We start from the raw sequence: 26,588 nt of genomic DNA on the forward strand, positions 1-26,588 counted from the left end.
TAGGCAGTCCGTTTATCCCTTTGTGCCTTTGTTTGCTCGTTTGTAAAGTGGAGATAATGACAGTACCCAACTCATAGAAAAAGGGTTGGCAAAGTATGGCCCACAGACCAAATCTGGACTGCCTCTTGTTTTTTATAAATAAAGTTTTATGGGAACACAGATAAGCTCATGTGTTTATACTGTGTATGGCTGCTTTCAAACTACAACAGCAGAGCTCAGTAGTTGGGATAAGGACTGTATGGCCCACGAGGCCCAAAAATTGCTCTCTGACTTTTACAGAAAAAATTTACCGGCCCCTATAGTACAGTATTGTGAGAATGAAATGAATTTATATATATATATATATATATATATATATATATATATATATATAAACTTAGAAGACCGCTTGGTAAATAATACAGTCAATGGATGTTGGCTGTCATTATCATTTTTTTTTTTATATTTCCGATATGCCAGGTACTGGAATGTGTCATTTATGAGGTGGTTTATGTACATTGTCCTCTTCTACCCCCCAACCCCCCATCTTTGTTATTTTTCTAGATGATGAAGCTTGGAGAAGTTGAATAACTTTATTGGGCAGTTATTTTGAGCCTGAGTCCTTCTACCCCTTACCAGGCACCCCCCAATCCCCTCATCTCCCCTAGTTTTGGGGAACCACTAATCTACTTTCTGTCTCTGTTGCCTGCGTATTTAAAATCCTTGGTTTAATAAGCTTTTCAGGAGATTCTGATGCTCAGTAAAGTTTAAGAAGCACTGGCCCTGATCGAACATTAGGATCAACCCAGGAGCTTTTAAAAAGTACCCGTTCCCCACCCCTCTTCCCAGATGTTCTGATTTACCTGGTCTGAGGGTGAAGCGCAGACATCAGTATTTTTTTAAAGCTCCCAAGAAAATTCTAATGTGTGGTAAATGTTGACAGCCAATGAATTAGTGTGAGCAGGTATTTTTTTTTTTTTTAATATATGAAATTTACTGTCAAATTGGTTTCCATACAACACCCAGTAGTGTGAGCAGGTATTAATTAGCAACATTAGTCAATATTACTCTAAAGCTCTTCCCAAGTAATTCTAACATGCAGCCAGGGCTGAGAACCGCTGCTCTCAATTGCCCCCTCTTTTCCTCTTGTGCTTTCTAAGGGAGATTGCACACTGGTTAGCATTATGTCAGGCTTGGAAACAGAATGCTGGGAGCTTTTCAATTTCAAATGGCCCCAGGGAGCAGAGCAAAGTACCATGTGGGCATTTTCAGATTCAGATTCCAGATTCATTCTAAGTACAGGAGCACAAAGAAGCAAATATTAACTAATGGACTAATGTGGTAGCCAGGATGATGGAAACTTTTAGATTCAAATCACTAAATGATTTTGTCAGAAGAACCAATCTACTGGGATTAGTTTTGAGCCTTTCACACAGAATTGCACAGTTAATGATAGTTATAAAATAAGCCGTAAAATCCAAATGAGTTTCTTTCCTTTCTGTGAGCATACGAACTGGCTGGCTTCAAGTTCATTTGCTCGTGTGCCATCATCGTCAGTGCTTCTCATCAAAAGGATAGTGGTTGGCCTTGTGTCTGGTTTCCCCTGATCACTTGTCTGGGATCTGACCTCTGGGATATTTATTTTCCTTTTCACCAAAACAGGACCCCACACTCAAATTCACAGGATGGCAGGCTTAGGATGTATATTGGCTTTTAAGCCCCTCACCATTCCTAAGGACAGAGGTGGCATTTGAGAAAGCTTTCTGAGGAAGAAAACACTGTCATGTAGAACAAGACATGAGCTTTTCCTTCCTCTGGCTCAGGGCTGGCATATTCTTTGCTTTAGATATAGCCATGGTAATGCTGGAGACTGTGTTCTCTTAGAGTTGCCTAAAATTTAAGGTCTATTTAGTGTCCCTTGGAGCAGGCTCAGATGGTTGCGGACTGAAGACCCAAGAAAGGTCACTCATGACAGGGTGTGGGATGGCCTCCTTCCTCCATTTAATACCTTCCACACACCTCTGGTCCCCATCCTCTTGGGAGCTGCTCTCAGACAGTCAGCCCATGTCCTGCCCAGCAGCCCCTCCTTGGTCATCTTTAACATTCTCACCACCCTCTCCTCTGAAGTCTTTATAACCTTAAAGTTACAGAATTTTTTTTTTTAACAGTTTAGTTGATTTGTTCCATTCTAAGTTTTTTGATGGAGAGACTGTGTGGTTTAATCAATTAGACTTAGAATTGATCCTCAGTGGGAGCCATTACCTGTGAGAATTCCAGTGGGGTGGTTTTGGATTTGCTATTGCCAGGGACCCTATCGGATTTGCTCCAGGCTATGTTGTTAGTATTTCAGCTGAGATTTTCTGCAAAATGTTATCCTGCACATTTGTGTATGATATGGGACTGGGGTTCAGATTCTTCACGGGTACCCCACCTCCACCGAGGACTCAGTCTAGGTTCCTGGATACCCGAGTCAGTAAATATTTGTAATGTTTTTATTTTAATAAATATTTTAAATTTTTGTTCACAGAGACAGTATTTCTCAGCTCAGGCTTTATTAAAGTGAATATGGTTTTTGGCTCTATCCTAAACCCTAACCTCAATTCCCACCCCTACTGGAGAATTAGATCCTGACCCAAATCCAAATAGCTCTCTTTCTCGGGGGCCACTCAGCTTCAACTCCCCCTCAACTCTCTTTCCTTTTCCCTTTTGGCACCTTGAGATTTCCTTTCTTGATCTGAGCTCAATGATGGATTACAATTTTCAAAGAGGTATTATTCTTAGTTGTTTTTTTTTTTAGTTAAACTTTTTATTTTGAGGTTGTTGTGGATTCATATGCAGTTGTAAGAACGAATACTGAGATATCCCATGTACCCTTGACTCAGTCCCTCCCAATGGTAGCATCTTACAGAATTACTGCACAGTATCATAGGCAGCAGTTTGACATTGATATAGTCAAGATGCCCAATGTTTCTATCACAAACAGTTCCTCATGTTGTCCTTTTACAGCCGTACCCATTTCCTTCCTGCCTCTCTCCCTCCTTATGTGTACATTTTGTATTTAAGTCATAATCCATTCTGAGTAAATTTTTGTATAAGATGTGAGGCTTAGGTAGAGGTTCATTCTCTCCCTTTTTTTCTTGTGGCCTATGAGTGTCTAACTGCTCCAGCACCATTTGTTTTAAAAAGGCTAACTTCCCTCCTTTGAATTGTTTCTACGTTTGTGAAATTCATTTGGAGATATTTTTGTGAGTCTGAGTTTTGTGTTCTATTCCATCAATAGCATCTTTATTGCTATAGCTATATAAGTAGTCCGGAAATCTAATAGACTGATTCCTAACATTTTATTTTTTCCCAAAATTGTGTTTGTAATTCTAGTTCCTTTGCCTTTCCATATAAATTTTAGAATAGTCTGACCACAAAAATTTGTGGAGATTTTGGTAGGAATTATATAAACTTATATATAAACTCGTAGAATTGACATTTGTTACAGTTAGTCCAGTCGATGAACAGGATAAGTTTCTTCCACTTCTTCCCATGAGACCTATCCAGGTTGACTGGTTGGAGTAAAAGGTCCACGATGCTTGGTTTTCTCTCCTTCCCAAGGTGAGAATTCTATAGCTCCTTAGAAGGGATTCTAAATCTCACTCTGATGGCATTTCTCACCAGGAAATCTCCCAGACATTGTCCTCGAATGTATCACCCATTAGTTGGGCTATCCTTATGGACCAGCGGGCTTATCCCACCTATAGGGTAGTTAGCGTGAATAGAGAATGAGGCTGTTAAACGAACTGTAATAATTGCTTTGTATTTTTTTAATTTACTTTTCTGGGTCAGAGAATTTATTTGGGGAAAAATTAGTGAAACCGTTTTTGCAAATCTGTTCCCTTTGTTTGTTTACTCATATTTATTCTTGAAGTATTCTGGTTTGGAGAGTTTTTTGATTCTAAATCAGATAGGATGATAGTTTCTTCTGCGCTGAGCCTCACTGTCTCCCCCACTGCTGAAAGATGGCACCTGGCGGGATGACCACATTTTATTCACAGGTGAGATTCTGCTTATTGATTCACAGTATGTTTGGAGAAGAGTCTTCTGTGCTGTGGCCTAAGTTTCTATGCCTCATTAGTATGATCTATGATTTCTTTTCAGTTTGAAGAATTCTAGTGTCTAAACACTGTTTATACGTTTTTAAGTGTCCAACCTGTCTCAAAAGTTGTAGCAAGAACCTTCATTTCAGTGACTGCCTTAACCCCCTTGCAAACTATTCCTACATAAAAACATGGATAATTATGTTAGTCAGCCCTGCCTATTTCATGCTGTTGTAGATAACAGCTCTAAGTACTTTTGAAAAGTATCCAGTTCTCTTGTTGGCTTAGTAGGAGTAACTGAATCTCTTCACCTACCTTGTTGGGGCACCTCATTAAAACTGCTCTAGTCAGGTCATCAGTGAACTTTGTGTTGCCAGTGGGTGTCTCTCTGTTTTCACTGTACTTAAGTTTCAGCACCGTTTGACACAATTTCTATTTTTATGTATTTTTTTCTCTTGGCGTAAGTGGTACCGCATTATTATGGTTTTACTCCTACCTACCACCCTGAGAGTTCTGTCTCAACATCCTTTGCTTCTTTCCATATCTTTAACTACTAGAGTGTCCCAGGGCTTTGTCTGTAGCTCCCTCTTCTCTAATTTCATCCTCTATTAGGTGATCCTGACCAGTCCCAAATGCTGTCTACTCCTCTGTCAGTTTATCTGACCATCTGTCCTTCTGTTCATTCATTATCTATCATTATCATCTATCTAATCATCTATTTGTATAATTATCTATTGTATCTATCTCTCTCTCTCTCTCTATCTATATCATCTAGCTCTATCTCTGTACATGTATGTGAATAACTACTAAATTTATGTATCTAACTCTGATATTTCCTTGCAACTCCAACTGTGTTTGCCATTTCCACATGTATGCCAGATAGGAATCTCAAATTTGACATGTTCATAGCAATACTCTTGATTCCCTCCTCCTGCCATTTTCCCCATTGTTGTACGTGTCAACTTTATTCTTTCAGTTGTTCAGCCAAAACCCATGGACTCATCCTTTGGTTGACTCATCTCTTTCTCTCCTACTCTGTATTTATTCTTATCAGCAAATCCTGTCAGCTCTTCTTTCAAACTATGTGCAGAATCTACCCCTCTTATCACTTCCACATTCTCAACAGGGGTAGTTTTGTCCTATAGGGGACATTTGGCAATGTCTGGAGATATTTTTGGCTGTCACAATTGGGGAAGGGATGACTACTTTGGGCTTCTGGTAAGTAAAGGCCAGTGATGTTGGAAACTTTCTACAAACCACAGAATGACCCTCCCCGACAAAGGATTTTATGGTACAAAATGTCAATAGTTTCGAGGTTGAGAAACTCTGCCCCAGTTCTAGTCACCACTGAATTGACCTCCCAAGTGGTTCCTCCACTTCCTCTCAATTCCCTGCAAGCCATTTCTCACGTAGTGGCCAGATTGGACTTCTAAACACATTTCTAGAGCAGTGCACTCTACTGCTTAAAATCTCTACTTATTTCCCATCATAGCAAAATAAAATCCGAATGTCTTGTCTTAGCTTCCAATGTCCCTCTGGCCTGATCACTGTCTACCTCCCTGGCCTCCTGCCCCATCACCTTGCCCTCCAGCCACACTGACCTTTCTGTCTTTCAAATGTACCAAGCACACTCTGGCCTCATCGCCTTTGCATTCATGTTCCCTCTGTCTAGAACACTCTTCCCTCAGATTTCTACCTAGCTGCTCCTTCTCGTCATTTAGATCCCAGCTTATGATCTTCCCTGACCACTGAATCTAAAGTAGAAACCTCCAGTGTTCTACCACATTGCCCATTTTACTTTTAAAAAGAACCTATGATACCTGATGTTTTCTTTTATTTTTTGCTTAACTTTTCTTTTCCTCACCCTGTCTTGTTCACACATGTTTAGCTATGTTAGATAGTAAACCTTCAGTGAATACTGGCTGAATGGATGGATGTGTTTGTTTCAGCATTTAGCCTTTTACTGCCTCAAGTTTTTGTAGACCTCCTCCAGGCTGTGGCTTCACAATGAGATTATATTTCCTCAATTACCCAAACAATGACTTGAACACCACCTATTGACTTCTATGGTACAGTCTGCTTAAATGGTCCCTAAATCACTTCTAGTGGGTTCCCAGGGCACTGGCTCATTGTGGCAGTGTGATGTTGCTCTGCTCTATGGCCCTCTTGGGTTCATCACCCTAAGAGCATTGTGACTGCCACTATCATGTTGACTTTGGGAAGAGGACACTGTTATCAACTTTGCTATTCTCTTCTGAGCCTGGGTCAGGCCTTTTCTTAGTTCTGTAAAGCACATCAGATTCCAAACTGCAATTATCAGTAAGACTTTTTGGAAAGTTTGCATATAAAGGGAAGGAAGGTACGATACAAATAACAACTTAAGACTTCTCTTCACCTTGGGTGTGCTGAGTGTAGGCTGAGTTTCAAAAGGGTCTCTAACCAAGCACTTGGCCTTTTGATACATAGCAAAGATCACCCCACCAGCAATCTCCTTGCAAAAGGGTGCACTGAAACAGAATTCTTTACTGAGTCCTGGGCCCAGTCATGAAGCCTCTGAGAAAGGAGGAAAATTTCCCCACCCTAGGCTGAGTCTCATCTTTGTTTCTCGTGCTTCTTCTCAGGTGTTTCCTGCAAGGAATCGCTACTTGCTTCATGGGCAACCCCAATCTAAGGCAGCTGGGCCCCACAGGGTAGTTTGTACATAGTAAACCCCACAAAAGTGCCCTATCAAGGGGAGGGTGGAGGCCTGAAATCCAGATCAGGCTCTGCCAACTGAACCAAATCCCAGTTTCAAGACGAAAAGAGGGTTTGTTATAAACCCTTTGCCCAAAGTGGAGCATCTTTTTGTAATTTGTCTACCTAGATGGGTGCCGTTTAAAATTCATCTGTCTGCGAGGGACACTTTTTAAAATTTCATCTGTCTCTCTTGCACACCTTCTTGCAATTTGCATACATGTGTGCTACTGCAATAGTCATGGAGCCCCTTCCCCACAGGGCTCTGTGGCCTGGCTCTGTGGCTCCCGGATGACAGTCACATGGGGACACAGTCATCCATCACCAGCATGTTTCCCAAAGCCTAAGGTACTCGGTTTCTTGCAACAGGATGGAGAGGTGGGGAGTTTATGTGCATTAATAACAGATCCTTTTCCACTGAGGTATCGCAAGTCTCGACCAGTGCTTTTTCCCAATCTCTCCTTCAGTTCAAGGTGAAGAACAGTCTGTGTCTAATTCCTGAAACTATTGGGCTCTTTGTTTCTGATCTGCAGTGAACAACTGCTTGAGCTGGAAGACAAGGGAGGAGGCCTTTTCAAGAAGAGAGAGTTAACATAAATGCTCAGATCTTACCAGGCTGTCTAGAGAAAAACAATTTCTCCCATACAAATGCACAAATTATAGTGAAACGTTTCTGTTGAAACATATGCCCAATAGCGATTCTGAAGGCATCCTTCTGTTTCCTTGTTTAGCTATCTTTACATTGAGGTGAAGAGAATTTTAATTTTTGTCATCCAAACAAACGGAAGGTATGCTCCAAAAAGAAATTGAATCTTAGGATGTAGCACAGTAGGAAGCTTTGGAATTGTCTAGCTTCTACTAGAAAGATACCAGTTTTTGCTGGGATAGGCTGTTACATCATTTTACCTTTGTAAACGTTGTTAGATTCTAATTTCCCCAAATCCTAGAATTAGGTGTTCTTGTGTTTTGCTGTGTGAATGCTGTAAATGAGATCAGTGACATTTAAAACTCTATGCTCTATGATGGTGCCTCCATTGAGAGAGGGGTGCGCTTCACTCCACATTACTCCCTCAAAGGCAGTTCAGTTCTTGGCCCAGATGGAAAGTTCTGCCAGTTCCTTTTCCACACAAGCAAATAACATAACCATCTCTGCCCTCTTGTTCTTGAACTCCGGCTGCAGCCCAGGGTGATGTAGCTGACGAATGAAATCCACTGGCAGAACTCTGTGGGAAAACTCCCAGAGTGGCTTCTGGCCTTGCTTCCTGATCTGGAACTTTGTGGCTCCTTTGCCGAAAACAGTCGTTTGAGTTGTGGGATGCCTGTGTGTCAGGTTTTGGTGCTCCTCGCCAGGAGGGAGGGAAAGTAATGCTCTGTGTATCCCCTAACTCTGCTCCCAGGCTGAGGAATTCCTTGTGACCCCTGACGTTTGGGGGTTGCCTGGTCAGACCCATGATTACTCAGACGTGAGACTTTGGAACTGGCTGGCGGGAGATTTGTCCCTATTGGTGCTTTGTGTTACAGGCTCATAAACATGAGCATTATTTTCTCCCCTCCTCTTTTTTCATCTTTCCACTTCCTTTTCAATTTGGCAGGTTCATCTTGTGAGTTCCCAGCATGATGGATTGGAAATGAGAGAGAGAACTGAAGAACGTATACTTCAAGAAGCAGCATTGTTTTCTTTCTTTGCTGGATCTTGAATTAGGGACCTTCTCTGTGGGCCAGGTATAGGTCAGGAGAAGGAATGACCCTCATCTTATGGGAGATAAGAGGCCAGAGCTCTGTTTGTTATTGGGTTAATTACTTGACTTATGGGTCCACACAAATACAGATACAGATGTCACTCCCTTCTCCTGTATATCTCTTCTCTGAAGTCTTTATTTTGAACCTCATTTCTGTTTTCATTACAGACACTGAAGATTGGGTGTCCGGAGTTTCCCACTTGATGTTCATAGATTAATATTTCTTTTCTTTTTTGATCGCGTACGAGTCACAGGTCCAGGAAGCTTAAATATTAGCTTTCAGAAAGCTCTAGTTCCTTTCAAAAACATCTCCATTGACTAACAGATATTAATAAGATCTTTGAAAAATGAGAAAATAGGAGGCCTGGGTTTTAGGTTTTGTAACTGAAAAACATTTTACTTGCTTGTTGGAGATGGTTTTTCAGTGTGACATAACTAATTTATTTTTGGCCGGATGGTCTGTGTTAGAGAGCCATAGCAGGTCTGTGGAGGCTTGGCATGTTTTTCATACAGAGCAGTCCCACTGGATTTGGGAGTCAGAGGAGCTGGGCTCAAGTCCTAGTTCAATACTAACTAACGATGTGATGTTAGTTGAGATCCTTTGCCTTTTTGGGTCTGTTAGTTGAGTGGATTGGGTCCTTGCTACTAAATGTGTGGCCCATGGGCCGTCAGAATGTGCATCACCCAGGAACTTGTTAGTAATGCAGATTCTCAGAGCCTACACCCTGACTTGCTGAATCAGACCTACATTTTAATAAGAGCCCCAGGTAATTTGTATGTGCAGTAAAAGTTGACAGGCATTGACTCACCAAACCCAGAGATACTAGTTCTGTTTGAGTTCACCCTTTTACATATTGCATCCTTCCTGCAAATTGTTGGCCCAAATATCTAGTGAAGCTTAGAAACAGTAGGGGGGGATGCTGCTGTTCTAATCAATGTTGATGGATAGAAGGGTGGAAGAGGAATCTTAGAAAATGCGATTCAAAAAAAGACTGAAAAGATACATGAGACCTGGGAGCCAAATGAGGCAGGTGATGGTGGCCAGATATACTCTCCATCATCCTTTGCTACTCTTCTGACTTCCACAGCATTTAGCTCTATTAGAACCCTTGTTCTTGACATGAACAGCTCTTACCAGGACAGCTTCCAGTTGTTCTCAGGTTATTTGATCTCATCTCTGGTGAGTATGCTAAGCAATAATCTTTTGTTTTGGTGTCTTCATCTAAGCTGTTGAGAAGAGGCTTTCTGGGCCCTCCAAAGGCTAGGAGGGACAATAACAACGAATACATTTAGACTTTCATTTCCACTCCCAAGGGGATGGAGCCTGGTTGATGCTAAGTTTGGGTTAAGAACGAGGAAACCTTAATGTTTATAAATATTCCCTTAAGAGACTGTGAGTGTGGAGTTTTCCAGGATGTTCAGGAAAGTCTAGGAATAAAAGGGCATGGCAAAGCAAAGATGGGGCTTTCCTCTCAGCCCTGGGAGGACACTATCCATGCAGAGAGGACCACTTATGTCAGTGCACCCCACAGTCAACAGGGACAGGAGCCCCGGACTCCACTCCTGGTCCAGACCACTTACTTCCATTAAGTTCTATATCCTTGACTAAATACACTGGGGTTTTAGAGAAGCTGTGCATATGCTTCTCTTTCTACTCCCCACAAACCATCTGGTAACACCACAGTTGTCCCGTTCCCCTTCTTCAGTGATTACACTTGGTTTTTTGCTTTTAAGACTTTTCAAAATAGTCAAACACGGAAAATCTTCCTCTAAACACACACGTTACAAAAATACGATCTTCTGAGATTTCCCAATAGTGTATGTTGTTGTATTTGTTTATTTCCCTCCTTGAGACATTTGAAGTATTAATTGAAAGAAAAAGACTTTCAGGGGCACCTGATCTGTTGGGTTGGTTAAGCGTCTGTCTCTTGGTTTCAGCTCAGGTCATGGCCTCACGGTTCATGAGTTCGAGGCTCGAGTGGGGCTCTGTGCTAGCAGCTCAGAGCCTGCTTGGGATTCTCTGTCTCCTCTCTCTCTGCCCCTCCCCCACTTGCTTGTGCTTGCTCTCTTTCTCAAAATAAATAAACGAAAAAAAAGAAGTGACTTTCATACCCCAGCGTGTCCTGTACCAGACCCACTGTCTCTAATTCAGTTTCATTCCCACTTACACATTCCTTCAGGGCTCCTCAGCGAAATTGCCTGGGAGGCAATAAGCTATTCTGAGAAACAGATTTGTCAGAGTTCTACAGTGTGCCATACTGAACGGTCCCATTTGGTGTCATTGATTCCCCTCGTCACCAGTCCACCCTCCCCTCACCACCGCCACTCTGTTTGCAGACAGATTTTTCTCTGGAAATTTTTTCCTCCCTTGGTTTCTGCTTTGGCCCTAGAGAATGAGTCACACAGTTTAAAAATGCACAGCTTCCACAGTCTCTGACTGGGTCATCAGATATCGCATCTTTCTTCCAAGCAGCTCCCCCTTCTTCCTGCAAGTCTTGTTTTCTGTTGTTTTGTTTTGTTCTTTTTTAAGTTGCAGCTGCATTTTTCTCTTTCTAATCCCCCAACATTCTCAGCTTATCTCTGATGACTGATTCCCCCCACTGTGGCGGTGGATTTTCTGGGCTTTCTCTTTGGCTGTCCTTTCTTTTTCTTGCTTTTGCTGCATTTTGGTTATTTTTACTATTTTTTTGTTTTTTAGCATATGTGCAGCAGAAACACAAAAAGTTGAGTTGTTAGCTAAAATGAGTCTTATTTAACTTATATAATGTACAAGTTATTTAACTTACAAAGCAGATATATTTAACTTATTTAATTTTATATTTTATATATTTTATAATACAGATTTAAAAAAATTTTAATGTTTATTTTTGAGAGCGAGAGAGAGAGAGAGAGAGAGAGACAGAGCATGAGCGGGGAAAGGGCAGAGAGAGAGGGAGACACAGAATCTGAAGCAGCTCCAGGCTCTGAGCTGTCAGCACAGAGCCCGAAGTGGGGCTTGAACTCACGAACCATGTGATCATGACCTGAACTGAAGCCGGAGGCTTAACCAACTGAGCCACCCAGGTGCCCCTATAATCCATATTTTATATTATGTTACATATTACTTTTCAGTTAATTTATATAATTTACATAAGTTATATCTCTCATATATAATACATAGTATATATATTAATTTAATTAAAGTACATGAAATTCTATCTCATATATAGCATATATTAAATTATATGTCTTATCTTGGGTCGCCTGGCTGGCTCAGTCAGAAGAACATGCAATTCTTGGTATTGGGGTCATGAGTTTGAACCCCATGTTGGGTATAGAGATTACTTACAAATAAATAAATAAATAAACTTTAAAAAAATATATGTCTTATCTCCTTTCCAATCTCTGTGCAGCTTGATAGAGAAAGAATAGTGGGAATAGGCTGCTCACAGCAGAACTTCCAGATAAGAGAGAGTTTATTGCAGGGGCAGGAGCAGTGTATGTGTGTGTGTGTGTGTGTGTGTGTGTGTGCGTGCGTTAGGAGTGGGGGAGGGGGTTAGCTAATACAGAATAAGTCCACAGAAAGGGGTTTTTATATGAAGCTATGTTGCAGAAGAAATGGCTGAAATCAGTTATAATTATAGTTAAAGGTGTAAAAATATCCTTGACCCTCATTCATTTGAAATTGCATCAGAGCAGACAGCACATCTGATTTTGGATGATGGATGGGAGGCAAGCATCCAGTCTCCCTTCAGTGAGTATTCTTTTCTCTCTGGAAGGTTGTGAAGGCAGTAATGACCATGGCAAATGACCAGGAAAGGATTTGCGATCCACTGATAAATGCTTTACATCCTTTCTCTGGAAAGGATTTGTTCTTTTACTAGTTAATTCTATTTACATTAAACTGTTTTAATAGAGAGATACAAGTTTGATAAGGAGGCTTTTCTTCCTTTTTACTCTAATCTCTAGGCCAGTCCCCTGAGATTTAGGCTTTTATTAATCAAAAGTACTGGGCCTGGAGTTGAGAGACCTGTGCTTTATGTCTGACCACCCCTGGCTCGCAGGAGCCCCAAGTTCCTTCACACCTGTGGTCCCAGCTTCCTCACCTGTGAAATGAAGGGTGAGCAGTTTCTACTGTCTCATCAAACTCAGGCACTCTGACACTGTGACTGATCTGTGGCCAAGGCACGTGCCATCATATGGCAATGTGTGCAAAAATGGGATGATGATGATGATGATGATGAGTCATGGCTAGGTAAAAACCTCTCTTTTGAAAATTGAATCTGAAAAATGAGAAATCAAAAATGTGACAGTGAGAAAGACTGTTCTAGCCCAAGTTGTGCAGGGGGTGGGTACTGACTTTTTCTGTGCTAGGGAAATGGTGGCAGAAGGAGGATGCTGATGTCAGAGCCTTTCTTGTGATAATTTTCCCTGGAAATTTCCCAGGGTCATCTTGATGAGAGGCATGTAGTGTTTACAGCCTGGTGGGCTATTGAATTAGATAGACTTTGGTCATAAGCTCTGTAACTTTGGGCAGGTTTTCTCTTAGATTGTAAATAGCGACTTACCTAATAATACTGTTTTTATTGGTTGGCTGTGAGGACTAAATAAAATATTGAGTGTGTAACACTGTTTTTCACAGAGTATATGTTCAAGAAACTATGTATATGTAGCTCTTATTATTGTTATTATTAATTAATTATTATTGCTACATAATTATTATTAATGTTACTACTGCAATTGCAGAATAACTAGAGGGTTCAGTCCTCCAGAAAATATCTCCTCCAATGTTCAAGTAAATAGTTTTATATATTCACATTTATCTGCAGTGCCCGAGAATTAACATATACTTTATTATTCACCATTTAGTCTTTTGGACGAAATAAGTTAACATTTCAATTATTTCTTTTTTCTTAATCACATTTTTCTACTAAGGTAGAAAAATGCTTGGCCATTTAAAGTTTTCACTCTTTCTCTCCCCATGTTCACCTTTTATTACTGATCCAGGGGAAGAAAAAATAATCTAGAGCACAAATCACCATAGGAGAGGACTCCAGATTTCCCCCTCCATTTATAATGTTTTTTAAAGCAGGTAATCCATTTACATGCTGCAACATTTTAAAGATACAACTTATGTCTGTCCCTAGACTCCCAACTCACCTTTTCAGAACAACTCCTCTGCCTAGGCTTCAACGGTATTATTATGGATATTTTTGTATGTGGTGACATATACATAGCAAAAACTAACCATTTTAAAGTGTGAAGTTCAGTGCCATTAAGTACATTGACATTCTTGTGCAACCATTATCACCAGAACTTTTCCAGCTTCCCAAATTCTGTCCCAATTAAACAGTAAGTCCCCATTCGCTTCTTCCCCTCAGCTCCTGGCAACCCCCATTTCACTCTATGTCTAATTAAAGGTGACTACTCTACGTACCTCGTATAAGTGGAATCATGTGGTACTTGTTCTTTTGTGACTGGCTTATTTCAATTAGCATAATATCTTCAGGGTTCAACCATGTTATACCATGTGTCAGAATTTTCTTTTTTTTCCCCATCGGGTTTTATTGAGATATAATTGGTATACCAAAAAAAAAAAAAATCTTGCACATAATTAATGTGTACAGTTTGGTGAGTTTGGAGATATGTATATACTCATGTTACCATTACCACAATCCAGGTCATAAACATATCTGTCGCCTCCAAAAGTTTCCTTGTGCCCATTTTTCTTTCTTCCTTTTCCTTTTCTTTCCTTCTTTCTTTCTTCCTTTTTCTTTCTTTCTTTCTTTCTTTCTTTCTTTCTTTCTTTCTTCTTTCTTTCTTGTGGTAAGAACATTTGACATGAGACTTATCCTCTTCAGTTTTTAACTATATGACACCATACTGTTAACTACAGGCACTATGTGCACATCAGATCTCTGGAATTTACTCCTCTTGTATCACTGTAACTTTACACCCATTGAACAGTTGCCCATATCTTTCTCCCCCATCCTCTGATAACCACCACTCTATGGTCCACTTCTACCCCCTGGACTATTCTAGATGCCTCTTAGAAGAGGAACCGTGCAGCATTTGTTCTTGTGTGACTCAATTGTTTCACTGAACAAAATGTCTTCCAGCCCCATCCATGTTGTCATAAATAGGAGAATTTCCTTCTTTTTTAAGGTTGAATAATGTTCCCTGGCATGTGTATACCACATTTTCTTTATCCATTCATCTACTGATGAACATTGGATTATTTCCATGTTTTGGCTTTTGTGACTAATGTTGCAATGAACATGGGAGTGCAGGTATCTCTTTGAGATCCTAATTTCAATTATCTTGAATGTATACCCAGAAGTGGGATTGCTGAATGATGTGGTAGTTCTATTCTTAATTTTTTTAAGGAAACTCCATATTGTTTTCCAAAGCAGCTGCACTATTTTATGTTCCTTCTAACAGTGTATAAGGGTTCCAAATTCTCCACATCCTCCCCAACAATTGTTAGCTTTTAATTTTTTAAATAATAGCTTCCTAACAGGTATGAAGTGATATCTCATTGTCGTTTCGATTTGCGTTTCCTGATGACTAGTGATGTTGAATATCTTTTCATTTACCTGTTGGCCATTTGTATTCGTCCTTTCTGAGACTGAATTAAATGTAGATTGTTATTAATCTAGTTAATGGATTATTACTAAAAATTTTTTTAATGCTTATTTTTTTTGAGAGAGAGAGAGAGACAGAGACAGACAGAGCGTGAGTGGGGGAGGGGCAGAGAGAGGGGGAGACACAGAATCTGAAGCAGGTTCCAGGCTCCAAGCTGTTAGCACAGAGCCTGACGTGGAGCTCTAACCCAACTAACCAAGAGATCATGACCTGAGCCAAAGTCAGATGCTCAACCGACTGAGCCACCCAGGTGCCCTTAGATAATAGATTATTATATATAACAATATAGGTTATTATTCAATGTTAAATAGGACAGAAATTTTTAGTGTAGACTTTAAAAATTTCAGTGTCTGCGTGGAGAACAGAAGTTGGGAATGTAAATTAGAATTCCCAGACCAGAGCTGTACCCTGGTGGCATAGTAGGACTAAGCTCTGAGCATGGAGCCAGAGGATCTGCATTCTAAGCCCTCCTGTGACTCTAGCTTGCTTCAGGGAGTTAGTGTTGACACTTAAGTACAATAAATGACTCCTTGACTGCTCCCCATAGGTCCTCTGTGCATTTTGTTAATGTCCACCTTGGTAATATTCAAGTGCTTATGTGGATAAGTGCAAATAACCAGCATCTGATTGCTACCATTAATAAGCATCTGCAATATAAGAGTGCTGTCGTTGTGCCTCACTGCTGGTATTAGATGATAGATAGTTTGTTGCTATTGGGTGTCGCTATTCCAGGCCCTAAATCAAAACACAAATTACATCTATAGTTATTAGTCTATCTATATAGAAAATTACAAATTTACACCAATACATTCAATTCCAGTCCAGCACCACAGATTCATTCTGGTTTTCTGTCTTTTCAAGTTTGTAAAAATATCTTCTCTGACAATGACAAAACTGGTTCCCATTATTCTTAGCATATTTTCTCATCTGATCACTCCCCTTGTTTGTAACCAATACCCCATTGCTATCGTTGCTACAACCATCTTTCTTGTCTGGATGCCCTTCTCACGTCAGTTGGGCTTCTGTGTTCCGTGCTGGTTTCCCCCAGTTGCCTCATGTGGCTGCTGTCCTTATCCTGCTTAGATTCTGCCCCTCATGCCAGGCCATGGGGCTTTGATTCTCTAGCGAGGCTGGTGCCCTGTGGGGTTGTCAGAGCCCAGAAACTAGCACTGAAAAACCCAGCACTGCATCACTTCCCCTTTTTGCCTTTGCCTTGTTTTCGTTCTGGGCTCTGGTATCCTGCATCACACATTCCCCCTATGCAGATATCCCTTTCCTCTACTCAAGCACTGATGCTCTGCTCTGTTCCACCTAAATGCTCCCTGAACCCCGACATCACTACTCCAATCTCATACAGATGCCTACTGCACTCTGACCTACTTAAGGGCTTTCGAACTGAATTGTTCAAGATGGGAAGAATAGGGAGAGGGAAGGTCATTTTGCTTATAATTTGACCATGTTTGTCTGCGTGATCACCCAGTGCCCTTCCAATTCAGATATTCTGTGATTCCATGCTGCATTGGTGACAGATCCTCAGCTCTACCTTGGTAATTGTTCCGTGCCCACCAAGTTTGGCTCTGCCTTTGGTTGCTGTCCTTGCCTTTGCTTCCTGCCTTTGTGTTCACACCTGCTACCCTAGTTCTTGATGTAATGCCCACTTTACTGGTTTCCTGGAGTCTTCTGTCCTTGGATGTGTTATCTGCAGGGCCTCTGCACTAACTGTTAGCTGGGCTTTGCTGCAGAGACTGCCCCAGTGGTTGGCACCATGCCTGCTTCCTATTTCCCTGTGTTTTTCCAGCAGCCCATGGAGTTTTATCAATAGTTCTTTATGGAACATTGTGGATATTATGTAATCTTTATGCTAGTTTCAGTGTGAAAAGGTCTGTTTAAGAGTTTCAGTGTGGACAACTCCTGTTTTAAATTCCTTTTGCTCTAAAAAGCTTTTACGAGACTGTGACTTACACTTTTGTTAAGCCTCCCTTTGTATAGTGCGACTCTGTAAGTTTACTTACAGTGAAGTCATCCCCAAAGCACATGCTATTTTACCATCGAGTCAGCTGTATAATTTGAAATGTATCTCTAAGTAAAGCATCTTTTAAATTCATGTAAGCATTGGAAAGACAGAATGGGAATCAGTAAAAGGAACACAGGCATGATTGACAAGCACCAGGAGAACACATTTCACTTCTGCGCATAGGATTACCAAATACTTTTTTCTCTCTTGTTAAGTCACAGGTGAACATTTCCAATTACCTGTTGGACTTCTATACGTAGATATCCCAACAAAGTAAAATCATAATCATTGTGTTCTGGGGATTGAGAAGGCATTGATGAGGCATAGTTAAGCAGAGTCTTATCTGATGCATGGGTGTTAACACCGTTTATTCAGGTATATAGGTGATCAAGATCATGGAGTCAGAGGGGAGGGTAGAAGAGAAACATGAAGATGTGTCAGGGTCTACAATGTCACGGCAAGCACAATGAACAGTGGTGTGGGGCGGGCAGAAACCACAGTGTACTATGCCGAAAAGTACGGAGATAGAAAAAAGTTCCAAATGTAGTCAATTCTTTTTGAAGAAAAGCAAAATTACATGTCAGTGAATAAGTAAAAACACTATAGTACATAAGTATGAGCTGACTTTTCTTTTTGGAAGTTGGGGGAGAGACGGGAGGAGCCATGGGGAAGCAGAGGTTCACCCTACAGAGAAAGGATAGTTGTTCAAACAAGGGTCAGGAGGAAGTAAGTAAGAGTGTCCAAGTCCCAGGGCACAGTGAGAAGACTTTGCCTTGCATAGGACTTTTTTTAAGGTGTGACTTTGCTAAATATTTTTCAAGGGTGTCTGTACTTTTGTACATTTTTTCGCGGAGAGAAAGCAAGGCCGTGGAGTTCAGTGTGAGCCCCGGGCTGTCTGGTGCAGATGCGGAGTACTGGATGTGGATCAGGGGTCTTGGTGTGTATCTGGGGCCTCGGGCATGAACCCCAGAGTGCACTCCGTGAGTCTGGGGTGTTCGGCATGGATCCCACAGCTTCTGGCCTGGTTCTGGGACTTCTAGTGTGGCTCTGAGACAGGAGACAGACTGACCTTGGGCAGGCAGGGATAAGAGGCCCCTTGTGAACAAGGGAGCAGAAAGTACTGGACCTTCTTCAACACCCACTCCCTGGAACAACCCACCCGGACCATATCGTGGTTCAGCAGCTGCACAGTTACTTACTCCCCCTCAAAAGGTCCCACCACTGTAAGGGCTAGAGGCTTCCTTCTCAGACGCCTTAGGGGGCTCCTCCTTAAGGCGCCCCTCCAGGTAGCGGCAGTCTTTTTCTTTTCATTCTCTCCCTAATAAACTTGGTGCCTGTGCTGCCCTTAACCTTGTTCTGGGGTTCCATTCTTCGGCTCTGTCAGAACACGATCCCAGTTTAAAAAAAAAATTTTTTTTTTTAAAGTTTTTTTTTTTTTTAAAACAGGGGGAGAAGGGCATGAATGGGGGGGGGGGGGGGCAGAGAGAGAGGGAGACACAGAATTTGAAACAGGCTCCAGGCTCTGAGCGGTCAGCACAGAGCCTGACGCGGGGCTCGAACTCCCATACCGCGAGATCGTGACCTGAGCCGAAGTCGGACGCTTAACCGACTGAGCCACCCAGGCGCCCCGATCCCAGTTTTAAAAAGAGGTTACAGCTCCAGGGCATCGGGCGTGGATGCCAGGCATCTGATGTGACTCAGGGTCGTCCCCTGTGGATCCTTTCTCTGTAGGGTTAATTAACCTCTGGTTCCCCATGGCTCCTCCCGTCTCTCCCCCAACTTCCAAAAAGAAAAAGTCAGCTCATACTTATTTATTATAGTGTTTTTACTTATTCATTGACCTGTAATTTTTCTTTTCTTCAAAAAGAATTGACTACATTCGGAATTGACTCTACACGGACACCAGGGGCATCTGGTATGTTCCGGGCCTTCCAGCGTGGTTCCGGGGTGGTTCTAGGATGTTCGGTGTGGCTGAGAGGCGTCTGGCGTGGTTCCGGGATGTGTGGTGTGTGGCGTGGATGGGGGCATCCGGTGTGGAACCGGGGCATCCTGGCGTTCGGCGCGGTTTCGGGGTGTTTGGCATGGGCTCGGGCTACCGCAGGTCCCTGATGACAGGCTGCGCTCCGCGGTGTTGGAGGCCCGTCCTTGAAGCCGAGCCAGACGTTTCTGCTGCCCACAGGAGTGTCAGTGCAACTGCAACGCTGCGTCCGTCCCAAGGTCCGCGTCCTCTGCGCTTGCGGCCGCTGCTTTGCTGACACCACGAGACGGAAGCAATCCCTCTCGGGCTGCTCCTCCGGGCCGCTCTCTTCAGGAGGCGCTCTAGCCACTGCTGGTGGCTTCGCCAGGCGCCAAGCCGTGGCTGGGCCCCTTGCTCCCCAACGCTCCCCAGCGGATCCTCGACCCCCGGGGGGAAAAACACGTGTCCAGCTGGGGGTCGTCCCCAGCCCTGGCCAAGGCCTCTGCCCACCACGTCTCCTCCACTTGGATCTCCAGGGCGATGAGCTGCTTGGGCTGGTAGGTGAGGGGCTGGCGGGTGGGCAGCTTAGGAAAGTGTTACACCTCCTCCGCGTTCAGCTCCAGCCTGGTAGATATACTGCTGGTGGGCATGCTCGCGCTCCTGGTGGTGGGATGGGCCGCAGGCCAGCATGGTACCCATGAAGCTGGTTGGTTGGCTGGCTGGTAGGTGCTCCTCATAGGCTTTATACAGCTGAGTGATCACGGGGTGAAGCTTGGACTCCAGGATGTCCAGGAGCAGGCAGAGGGTTTTCGGAATATGGGTTTGGGACTGGATCCCTTTTGCTGATACAAGGAGGATGGAAGTGAAGGTGGCTGGAGATGCAGAGAAGCACGAGGTTGGGGCATAGGAAGTGAAGGCAGCTCTAGCGGTGTTTGGAGCCTCTGAACCCTGGACAAAACTGGTAAGGGCCGTGGCTATCATCCCTTGGCTGAGTACTCTGGAGTTCAGGGTGAAAATCCAGCACTGGTGGATGAGCCAAGAGACTGTGCTGAAGGTCAGCCACAAAGACCGGGTGCACAGGACAGGACTGGGTATGGAGGAAGCTCAGCTTAGCAGACGTGGAAGGTTCTAGCCTCGTGAACCTCTGCATTAGACCTTGGGCTTTGGTAGCTGGGAGCCTGAGGCTGATACACTGGCTAGATCAAAAACTGAACAGAGGCTCAGTCTGCAAGCTGAAGATCATTCCTACCCCTGCTGGTTGCCTTGAGGGTCCAGGGTCTCAAGTGATGGAGGACTAGGGCTGTAGTAAGCCTGCTGCACTCTTGGGGCCTTGGGAAAGGAGCTGGTACTGGTGCTGCCACCACGGTTATTACTAAATCGAACTTTCACTTGTGAGTGCCAGACCCTGTAATAGGTGCTTTACTTTTTAATTCCATGGTACTGTTATGACCTGCACTCTTCAGAAGAAGAAACAGAGGCACAGGGAAGTTAAATAAGTTGCTCAAGTTTCTGCATCTGGTAAGCAACTGAACCATGATTAAACCCAGGCTGTTATGTTGGGTTCCTGGTCCTGAGCTCTTAAAATGCCATATTAGCCATGGTCATTTTAAGGGTGGGGTGAAGAAACTGAGGCAAGGAAGGGAGTAAGAAGTCTGCCTAGTTCACAGCTAGTGAGGGGGAGAAGGATTTGAAGGCAAGACAGTGGGGCCCTGGAGCCCAAGCCCTATTGTTTTTACTTAAGCTCTTAGAAAGAAGGAGATGAAGAAATGACAGGAATAAAATAGGTCATGCTAATCTTTTGAGTGCTGGATCTGGATCATGTTGCTTTTGTAAAGCCTTAGAGAAAAAACAAGTAAGCAAACATCCTTCTAGGGCATTTATCCCTTCATTGAGGTTTGGCATCTTTCTACAAGTGGAGCCCACTTAGGCCTTGTCAAGGGATGTCAGTGAATGGGGAATTAGGGGTTTGCTTAGAAAAATTCATCTTTTCATCAAAATACATTTAGGAAATAGCTTTGAACTCTTTAACTCCAAAGCTATCTCCATTTTGCAGTGTCTTTTACCCCTTAGCTAGTAATGAAAACACAGGAGAATTTTCTTCTATTTCGTGAAACTACCAAGCTAAACACTGTAGATTATTTATAGTGAACCATAAATGATAGGATGGACAAAAGCAGGGAAGCAGGGCTAAGTTATTATGTTTTCATTGCTTGTGTTTCAGTAAAGAACTCCATATAACCTTTTAGAGTGAGCAAGATGGTAGAGATAGGGAGCACAGAAGGAGTTTTGCAGTGGCCAGATAGATGGTCAAAGAAGTAAAAAGATAAGAAGCTTGACCTTAGTGGGAACCAAGCAAGGACCCCCCCCCCCCCATTCAGCCTCCTTCCCTTGGCATGGACTACAGACCTCCATTCTCTTGTTCTCTCCCAGGGTTGGAGCGTGGAGGGGGCTGACCACACATCAGGCTGGGAAAGGAAGTGACTTGGGATCCTCTAAAGAAAGGAAAGCACCTTGCCTCAGTGTGACTGAATTATGTGTAGACTTGGGAAGAGCACATATCAATTAGTGTAATTGTATGTCTAAGTAGCATGCAGCAAAATTGTGGCGTAATTTGTGGTTAGTCCACGAACGCTTCCATATGGATTAGCCTATAAAGGATACTTCAAATTTGGGATAAAAGATCTCGGCTAATAAATAGCTCACACTTATATTCCCAGGCTTTGTTTTGACTTAATCTTTACTAGAACCCTACAAGATAGGTATCATCTCTTCCCATTCATAGGCAAGGAAACTGAGGCACACAAAGTTAAGTGACTTTCTAAAGGGCCAAGTGGAGAAGAAATTGAAGAAGCTTACTTCCTGTTCTGTGGTCTTAATTTCAGCATTGTTCTGCCCTTTAAAAAAATCACAGAAGAGGGTCTGACCTTGGTGGGTCAGTCGGTTAAGTGTCCGACTTCGGCTTGGGTCGTGATCTCGCAGTTCATGAGTTTGAGCCTCACGTTGGACTTTGTGCTGACAGCTTCAGAGCCTGAAGCCTGCTTCGGATTCTGTGTCTCCTTCTCTCTCTGCCCCTCCCCAACTTGTGCTCTGTCTCTCTCTATCAAAAATAAGTAAATGTAAAAAAAATTAAAAAATAAATAAAAAATAAATAAATCACAGAACAGTCGGGGTGCCTGGGTGGCTCAGTCGGTTCCGCACCCAACTTCGGCTCAGGTCATGATGTCACAGTTCATGAGTTCGAGCCCCACGTCGGGCTCTGTGCTGACAGCTCAGAGCCTGGAGCCTGCTTCGGATTCTGTGTCCCCCTCTCTGCCCCTCCCCCACATGTAATCTCTCTCTCTCTGAAAAATAAATTAAATATTAAAAAATTAAAAAAAAAAGTCACAGAAGAGTCGAGTTTGAAAAGGCCTGTTTTAGGAGTTTCACTTTATAGATGAGAGACCTGCCATTCAGGCAGGTTGTACTCAGAGTTGAAAGAGCACTTCAGATTAATTTAGAGTTGGGACATTCTGAGACCAGTTGTTTTTCAGTCAGAAGAGGAAGTTACTGTAACTATCAGTTCCAAGTGTTTTAGTTAATTGTCTAGCTTAGGGACACATTTTCTCTTAGGAAATGACCACCCTTATTCTGTGGTGAGCTCTTGCTGCTTTCTCCTTCCTATACTCTGGCTTTTCATCCCCTCCCCCATCCTTTTCTCTCTCCATCTTTCCCATGCTCTTTCTTTCTGCGTCTTGCCTCACCCCTCCTACTCCTGTCTCTCCAATACTTTTATGTCCTATAATTCTCTTGGTCTGCATTTAGCTTCCCTTTTCTTTTCTCGCCCTTTCCTCTAATACTATCATTTTCTTTCTTTCTTTTTTTAAATACTATCATTTTCAATTTTTAAGCTTTTCTTTTATATACTTTGACTCCAATGAGTTTGGCTGTTGGGGATCTAAGAAACTGTAATTGGCATGGTTCTTCTTCTTTTTTTTTTTTTTTTGACATGGTTCTTTTGATGGAACATCCTTAGTTCTTTAAACTTTGAAAGATGACCCTGTTGCTTTATATTTTCTAAATTTGTATAGTCTTGCTCATCCTGGAAGTCTAGACACCCATGTGAGTCCACATGAGGCATTGGGGGAATTTCTATGGAAGCTTTTCTGTGGTAATGTTATAGAGCTTAATTAAAATGCAGTGTGTTTCCTGACGATGGTTCTTACTTTAAAAAAATGAGAGAGACATTAAGCTTAACCACAAATACTGATCTAATTTTACTGTGATGTTTTAATATTCATAGTAAATTATAGTTTGCATATTGTACTCTGTCTTGTATACAACTTTTAAATTTCTTAAAAGTAAGTTTTCTTTTGAAAAATTTTTTTTAATGTTTATTTATTTTTGAGAGAGAGACAGAGCGTGAGCCTGGGAGGGGCAGAGAGAGAGGGAGACACAGCATCCAAAGAAAGCAGGCTTCAGGCTCTGAGCTGTCAGCACAGAGCCTGATGTGGGGCTCAAAATCATGAGCTGTGAGATCATGACCTGAGCCGAAATTGGATGCCCAACTGACTGAGCCACCCAGGTGCTCTTAAATTTCTTGAAAGTAAGTTTTCCCAAAGGCAGGCCCTCCTCAATAGGAAATCTGTTTCCCTGGTAAAAAGTTACAAGTGAGGTTTCTTCAATAATTAATTCTCAGCAGTGTTCTCATTGTAGGAAGTGTTTACTGAGTAACGCTGTTACTGAATCCAGATATTTACTGCCATTGACCTGTCTCCTGGGTTGCATTATTATCATATTCCACACATTCTTTCAAGCTTTCTTACACAGAATAATCGTACTCTCCAAGAAGTACCAAGCAGGAAAGCCACAGCAGATGCTGGGAAGGTAACAGAAGAGCTCTACCTAAGCCAAGCATCCCATTCAGCTGGAAACAAAGGCATTCCCTACCATACAGGGTCAGGTTTCTACAAGAAATGGATACTTTTCAAGAATTTCCTGGTGGACCCGACTTGGACCATCATCAGAGAAATTTGTTTGTTCATGTGGGTGTCTTGAGCAGAGCTCTTCTGATGACCTTCTTATAATATATATTTGTCCTAATTCCAGAGAATGTCATCTTCCCTCCTTGTGCTCACCACCACATCTAGGTCTATCCACAGTCATGTTGATTCTATCTCCAAAGTAGAGATCAAGCCCTTGTCTTTGCTCCATGCCCACTGTAGTTCAGGTCCCCCATCTCTTACGTGGTCTCATTCCTGTTTTTCTTGCTGCTATATGATTCATTCTACACAGAACAGTTAGAGTCACTGTTGAAGAACATAAGTTGGGTCTGGTCTGGAGCACATAGGCCCATCCAGCTCTTAGGCTAAAACCCACACTGTTGGAGAGGCTGGGCGTGGCCTCTCTTTGCAGGCTCTGGTCCTCCCAGTCTACTTGTGGTCCTCAAGACATAGCTACCCTTGCCTGCTTTTGATGTTTTTGGATGCCTCAAGCTCTTTCCCACCCGTGCAAGTGCTGTTGTCTTTGGCCAGAACATTCTTTACCTGCATGTGGCTCCTTCTGTTCCTTCAGTTCTTTGCTAACTTTTCACAGCCTCTGAGAGTCAGCCAACCTCTCCAAATCAGTGTCTGCCCACTTTATTGTCTTCCATTCCAAAGTTTCCGCATTTTTCTCTTTCCCAGTGTTTTCTTTTTTTTTTTTTTTTAAGTTTATTTATTTATTTTGAGAGACAGAGAGAGAAAGAGAGAGAATCCCAAGCAGGCTCTGCACTGTCAGCACAGAGCCTGACATGAGGCTCAGTCTCACAAACTGTGAGATCATGACCTGAGCTGAAATCAAGAGTCAGATGCTCAGCCAGCTGAGCCACCCAGGCACCCTTCTCCCCAGCGCTTTCTATAATTTGTGCTTTTTTTGTGGTTGCCTTAGACCCACATTATCTTCCTCCCGCAGAATGGAAGTTTGCCCAAGAGCAGGGGATTCCTTGTCTTGTTCACTCTTATTGCCTGTTCTATCCTTAATATCTAGTGAGTATTAAGTAAAGGTTGTTGAATGGAGTTGTTTTTAGCCTCCTGTGTTGTCCAACTGGTTTTTATCTTCTCCTCCTAGAAATGTAATGTGCCACTCCTGTCTGGGTATTTGCATATTAAAGAAGATTTTTGGAGAGGGCTGGCACCAACACAGAGAGTGAATCACCCATTGGAGAATGTCAGGGTTTAGAGGAGGGACATTTTCTAGGGGTGGAGGGGCTGCCTGGCTGCTTTCAAGCCGGTCCAGATTGGCCCCGCCCACTCCTGTAGGCCAGCGAAGTCTTCTTGCGGCTGGTGAACACCCTTCTCCCCTGACCCAGACCACAGCAGGCATAGCGGCATGGTTTCAGGATTCTGCGTTCACATTCATTTGGCTTTCACATTTGGGAGAGTGCTTTGTGATAATTTAAATGTACTGAGGGTGTAGACCTCAAGAACACATAAACAAAACCGGGAATGTTTATGCATGTACTGAGCTTCTGCCACACGTGTCTCTCATTTGGGTCTCTGCATAAACTGCCGAGATAGATGGATAATGGATGGATGCCATGCTTAATTTGATGATAAATTCTTTGCAGGCAGGGAAAATCTTACATTGCTCTGTATTTTCTAATCCTGACAATGTCGTACATAATCTGATTTCTTTAAGACCCAGCTATCGCAACTCTAAAATGGGGATAATAGTACCAGTTTTGGAGAGAGGGAGGCAAACCGTAAGAGATTCTTAAATACAGAGAACAAACCGAGGGTTGCTGGAGGGGAGGTGGGGAGGGGCAGGGATGGGCAAAGTGGATGATGGGCATTAAGGAGGGCACTTGTTGCGATGAGCACTGCGTGTTACATGTAACCGATGAATCGATGAATCGCTGGGTTCTACTCCTGAAACCAATCCTACATTGTATGTTAACTAACTTTGATTTAAATAAATAAGTAAGTAAGTAAGTAAGTAGTATCGGTTTTGCGAAGTTAGCATAAGGACTGAGGGTAATGCTTGACAAGGCCTTACCTGGCAATGGTGGTTCTCTGTGAATGCACCTAATTTGGGGGGCAGGCTGTGTGGTCGTCTTTCCTTATTCAGTGAATCCTTATTGTAGACGCCACTGGGGATATGGTAGACTAGACGTGACCCTGCCTGTGTGGAGTTTATGGTGCTGAGTCCTTGTGAATGGGGGCTCTGGAGACAGGCTTGGGCTCCAGTCCTGGCTCAGCCAGTTACAAACTGCAGCCTTGGACAAATAACTTCTCTTTGTCTCCTCATTTGAGAGAAACACAGCAGACTTCATAGGTCGTCCTGAGAATTAAAGGGACAGCATTTGAGAAGCACTTAGCGCCACTCACGGGTTATGGAATGTGCTGAAGAGACGGTGACTGGTACTTGTGTTCCATTGCTAGTTCTGCGGCAGGTGTTGTCACAGGACAGATGATTTCTCTGCGTTTTTCTTGGTTGCCCCC

General features: G+C 42.8%; 1 protein-coding gene across 1 annotated transcript in view; it reads left to right on the plus strand.

The window, feature by feature from the left end:
- Positions 1–26,588, plus strand: part of ADAMTS12 (ADAM metallopeptidase with thrombospondin type 1 motif 12) — a 329,397-nt gene that overhangs the window by 8,788 nt on the left and 294,021 nt on the right. The window lies entirely within an intron of this gene.

Source organism: Panthera uncia, assembly GCF_023721935.1.
Source record: "Panthera uncia isolate 11264 chromosome A1 unlocalized genomic scaffold, Puncia_PCG_1.0 HiC_scaffold_17, whole genome shotgun sequence".
Lineage (NCBI taxonomy): Eukaryota > Metazoa > Chordata > Mammalia > Carnivora > Felidae > Panthera > Panthera uncia.